Source organism: Asparagus officinalis, chromosome 4 (genome assembly GCF_001876935.1).
Source record: "Asparagus officinalis chromosome 4, Aspof.V1, whole genome shotgun sequence".
Classification (NCBI taxonomy): domain Eukaryota; kingdom Viridiplantae; phylum Streptophyta; class Magnoliopsida; order Asparagales; family Asparagaceae; genus Asparagus; species Asparagus officinalis.
Window position 1 is genome coordinate 46,925,096 of NC_033797.1, and position 5,737 is coordinate 46,930,832.

General features: G+C 35.9%; 1 long non-coding RNA gene across 1 annotated transcript; it reads left to right on the forward strand.

Moving 5' to 3' along the window:
- Positions 1,118 to 4,117, forward strand: LOC109835931. The gene is made up of 4 exons (XR_002245740.1): positions 1,118 to 1,719; positions 2,020 to 2,124; positions 3,719 to 3,967; positions 4,099 to 4,117. It is a non-coding gene; the product is annotated as an uncharacterized LOC109835931 (long non-coding RNA).

A 5,737-nucleotide genomic window follows, 5' to 3' on the forward strand; every position in this document is an offset into this window, starting at 1 on the left:
TCAAACTTAGATGCTAACACCTCATGATCGGATTTCAAATCCTCATGCTTGCTTTTTAAATCAATAAAATTTTTATGCAATAAGTTATAGGCATGCAACAATTTTTCACTAGCACAAGCAAGTTCATCATTAGGTAAATCATTAATGGTTTCGAACTCGCAAACCTCACTAGGGCTATCGCCTAGTGGCCGTGTGCATGTTGCTCCGTATGAACTTGAAGTCGGATCCTCCAAAGCTTGTTGGATCGCCTCCAAGTCCCCTTGATGTGCTTCTATAAATTTTCAAAGTTTGTAAGTACTATCAAAATGAACAAACTTGTTAGACATAGATGAATTAAAAGCATTTTGTAAATATTCTAACAAAATATTGTTCATTGTAAACATACGATGATCATTCTTATTCCACTTGGATTTCTCCAAAGTGGGCACAATATAAGCATCATCTATAATTTCCCATAAATCAAAGTGTTTAGATTGAACAAAAAGTTTAAATCTAACACACCATTGGGCATAGGGGAAATTATCTAATCTAGGAGCAATATTGATGGCATAACCTAAACCATGCATATCCATAATATAAAAGGCAAGCAAGATACAAATAAAGCTCAAAATTAGATTAGCACAATAAGCTAACTTGGATCTTTAACTCAAGGCGATTAGACCTTAAATCAAAGAGCACCAAGCTCTAATACCAATTGTTAGACCCTAGAGGGGGGGTGATTAGGGTCTTATGCTAATCACTACAAGAAATCTGATATTTAGCGACCAAAATTAGTGAAGGGACCGGTTGACCGTCATTAATGAGTATATAATAACGACGGGTTTTAAACCCTTCGTGAAGTGATTTCAAATAATAAAGAAATAATGTGATATGGGATAACGGATTTCTAATCCCTTCGTTGATTTGATCCTACTACCGTCGTTATTGGGTCTCCTTAAAAATAAAGGGGTCCATTACCTTCATTGATGATACTAGTATAAAAATGCTCAGTCTCAAATTCCCAATAGGTGGTTGGAACTGTTAGGGCAACTTTTCGCACCCATCTTTTTACAAAGGAGGGAAATTTCCCTCACCTTTTTAACCCAAAAAAGAAAAAAAATGACAAAAGGCCCCGTGAACCCCATTTCTTCATTCCCCCTCTATCAAAAACCCCCAAATCGCTGCTCCCTTGCCGCCGCCCTCCCTAACCCTAACCCTAACGCCAGCCATGTTGCGCCTCTCTTCATCACTCCTCCCCGTGCTCGCTCCGCCGCCGCCCTCTCGCGGTCCTACGGCCTGATCCCGATGGTGATCGCGCACACCTCCCAGAGCGAGAGCGCCTACGACATCTTCGCCCAACTCCTGAAGGAGCGCGTGGTCTGCATCAACGTCCCCATCTTTGACGACACGACCGCCATCGTCGTGGCCCAGCTCCTCTTCCTCGAGTCGGAGAACCCTCCAAGCCCCTCTTCATAATAGCGCTTGATTTCCTTTGAACCATAACCCTAATTCCCTATGAAGAAATTCCCAATTTCTTCCAGGTTACCTCAAAACCCATACCCTAACTACTGAAATCCCTAGATATCAACAAAAACCCCATCAGAAACAAAACCCTAGTGCTGTTATCTGTTCCGACCTCGTCGGCGCCGGAGATTATTAAGATGGGAAGAAAGATCGGATTGAACCGCGAGATCCTGATCAAAGTCACCCAAACCCCTGATGGTGTGCTTATTTATGGAGGTAAATCCTCATTCTTGCATATGATGTTTGCGATTTTCTATTTGTAGGGCGACATATCACTATCCTGGGGCGAAAATTGAAATTTTATCTCCGTTTCCTTTTTATCTCGGGGTGATTGTTTATGAGAAAATACAGTAGAAATTTGTATCAAAGTAGTTATGAGTGTAACCAGGTCTGGGAGTGTGGGAGATGCTTCTATTTTCTTGGCCTCTGATCGCTATGTGTCGCTCTGCCCCATGATTTTGTTAATCCAGATCGTATTTATCTTACGGAGGATTATTTTGTTTGATAAATTGATAGAGCTAAGTGGGTCAGCGAGACGAGAGCTTATGATTTGAAAGATGGAAGCATTCTGTTCCGTGAGCTCAGGGATTTCTTGCTACGCCGTAAACTTTTGTGTTGGAGGTAACTTCTCATTCCTGCGGGATATTTTGATCTTTATTTACAGAAGATACCGCTATCCTGTTGCAAAGAGTTAAACTGTATCTCTTTTTATTATTATTTTCATTTAGCTATGCTTGATTGTGTATGCGAAATAACAATTCTAAATGTTGTTTCATGCCATTACATGTTGCATCTAAGATTAATCCTTTGTATGCCGTTTTTAAGTGATCTACTTTTGATTTCGTTTCTGATATTTTGAAAGTTAAGGGGGGTTTTCCCATAATTGTGCAAAGTTAAGCAGGTTTTCTGATATTTAGCTTGCAGCTGAACTTCTTTGTGTTAGTTTGGTATTATTGTGTTCCATTTTTTGTGCATTTCTGTTCTAGTTGGTATATATATTTCTTACTTGTAATATTAATTGGTGTGCAAGTAATATGAGCATCCGTTCATTGTTAATTTGCTATGTGCATTTTATTTGTATTTAATCATGTTTTCAGTCAATTTTTGATTGCTTATGCTTATGTTTAGCTGTCATTGTGATTTAATATTCATATGATTGTCATATGATTAAATATTTAACAATTCCAAATTATCTGAATTATTTGTTTGTGGAAAGAAGGCTCAAAATATAGAGGTAAAGTAACATAATATAGCAGCTGAAATAGTGTAGACTCAAGCCATAATTTACATACTTTAACATTGTTTGTTTAGTGAGCTAGGAAATATGATAAAAGAAGTATCTTAAACACTGCCAATTTGAAGATATACTTCAAACTATGTAGTTTGAAATATTGTTGCTCTCAAAATATGGTTTCAGAGTACTGTTTTTAGGTCAATTGTGGTGGGATATTCTCCTTTGAAGCTCTCAAAATATGCCTAGAGGTAATTAGTTTTTAGCTTTTTGGTTAGCACTTTGTAGTTCTAATCAATGTTTTGAGGTTTTGAAAATTGGGTTTGGTTGTTATAGCTGATAACCCAGACGATTTCAAATGCGAGACATATGTCCAAAAGAAAGATTTTAGATAATTTATCGAATTGATGTAGAAATCTGCATTGTTGGGGTTGTTGCCTGTTATAACTCATAAAGTTTTACTAGATCTTTCTCTTACCTTGTCATTTTTTGCATCATGGTGTATTGCATGTGCACATCCAGGTATTCATATGTATTTTGATTTATCATATATGTACATGTAACGATACAACATACAACATATGTATGTTAATTATACATGTATATATGTTCTGTGTATAGACTATTATTTTAGGTTTTCAATCTTAATTAACAATAACAAATGGAAACTACATAGTACCTTTCTTACAGTTGTTGTCATGTTAGCTGGAATTTCTTTGATTTGAATTCATATTCTTGGATTATTAATCCAAACTGAATTTTGTTTGATTAATGAATATTTTGCCTTGTCTAGTTTTTTTTTATGTTGTTGTCATGTTACCTGGTAAAAATGTTCCTTACATTAAACGTAGTTTTTCTTCTACAGAACTTTATAAAACTACCCTTGTCAATTTGAAAATATGTTCCCTTTGTATGTTACATCATGCTAACATTATTTTGGGAATTTGTTTTCTGATCCATGTTATTGGTTTTTTTTCCCTGTAGGAGATGTATATGCATTTTGGTTCTCAATTTTGCGAAGAGCTGCAGCGACAATATTTTCCTTCATCAATGGTAAAACCTCAAGGACCACCGAGATAAGGATCACTTTCCTTCATGATGCTGACTGAAAGGAGATTGGATAGATCCATTAAGGATGTCTGAGTTAGAGTGACAAGTGAAAGTTATGCAAGAATTTTTTTTAGGCAATCACCTTCATTGACTCCTCAAACTCGAGAACATGTGCAAGACTAGGTAATTATTTTTTGTAAATTCTCTTGTATACTTTTATGATCGACTATTTGCACTAAAAAATATAATTTACTTAATAAGATAATATTTTCTTAATTAATATTTTTTAATTATGTGTTTTTTTAATTTTCCAGGCTATCCATGCAAGATTAGGAGGGGGTAGCTCGAGTCTTCTTTTGACGATGATTAGAGGTGTCAGAGATGTGTCTTCCCCAAACTTTTATTTTAATTTGTTTTAGATAGTTTCATGTATTTTTCTTTGGAACAATTAGGATATTAATTCTTGTTATTAGTATTGAATATTTGATGATGGTAAAATTTATTTATTGATGTTATTAATGAATGGAATTTTTATTTTCCCTCTTATTCATTATTGGGTATTTTTAATATATTTTTGTTGTGAATCTCAGTGCCAGGTTGAGAATAATCTGATAGTTGTCTATGAATGGAAAAATTATTATTAATGTATATTAGAAATTTGTAATCTACAATGACGGTTTTAAAAATCGTATTTTGTTAATTAAGGGAAAGCACCGTCGTTGATGGGTTACTAATTACCAATTATGAGGACTTTTACGACGGTATCCAATCGTGGTTTTAAAAATCGTATTTTGTTAATTAAGGGAAAGCACCGTCGTTGATGGGTTACTAATTACCCATTATGAGGACTTTTACGACGGTATCCAACCGACATGTAACTAATAGTAATGACGGGAAAATATCCCCGTAACTAATAGTAACGACGGGAAAATATCCCGTCATTGATGGTAACGACGGGAAAATATCCCGTCACTGATGGTAACGACGGTGATAATTACCGTCGTAAATATTAACGACGGTAATATGTTTCGTCGTTATAGACTCTACAACGACGGGGGAGGATTGGGTGGAGCCTTTAGTTATTGAACTGGATCAGCTAGGCAATGCTTCTTTGATGGAATTTGTAGAATACAACCCCTCTACACAAAGAAAACTTTTATTGATTGAAGTTACTCGATGGAGGTGAAATCGCTGTTCAGGAGGATTGGGTGGAGCCTTTAGTTATTGAACTGGATCAGCTAGGCAATGCTTCTTTGATGGAATTTGTAGAATACAACCCCTCTACACAAAGAAAACTTTTATTGATAGAACACTAGAGAATACAACACTTGCTCTTACAAGAACACCTCACTTTCACACAACTCTTTTATTTTTATTTTTATTTTGTGGACACTCCCACAAGTGTACACTACACACTCAAACTCTCAAGCTCACTTCTTGTTTGCTTGCTTACCCAAATGAGAGTTCAAGACCCCTATTTATAGTTGTTTAAGAGTGTGTGGAAGAGTCAATCCTAGACATACATTACTAAGAAGTTTATAGAAAAATAAATACTACACTTGTATCTTCCTAGAAACTTCTTGGTAGATATTTTGTAGGATGTTACTAGAAAGGAGTTCTAGAAAGTTGTTCTAGAACAATCTAAGTTGGTGAGGAATTCTAACACTCCTCCTCATCACCAACTTTCATTTCTCACAAGTCCAAGCTTCTTCTTAAGCTTCAAAAATGTTTCTGTCTTCAGTGGATTGGTGAAGATGTCAGCGATTTGGTCTTCAGACTTGCAACATGTCAGCATCACAGTCTTTTTTTAACTTGATATCTGATGAAATAATATCTTGTCTCTATGTGTTTGCCCCGTTCTGTAGGCGTAAAAATTGCCCATAGGTTCCTGCACGCAGCTCGAGATAGAGAAAAGATGATGAACGTTATATCCAAGTCAAAAAAGATTACCTG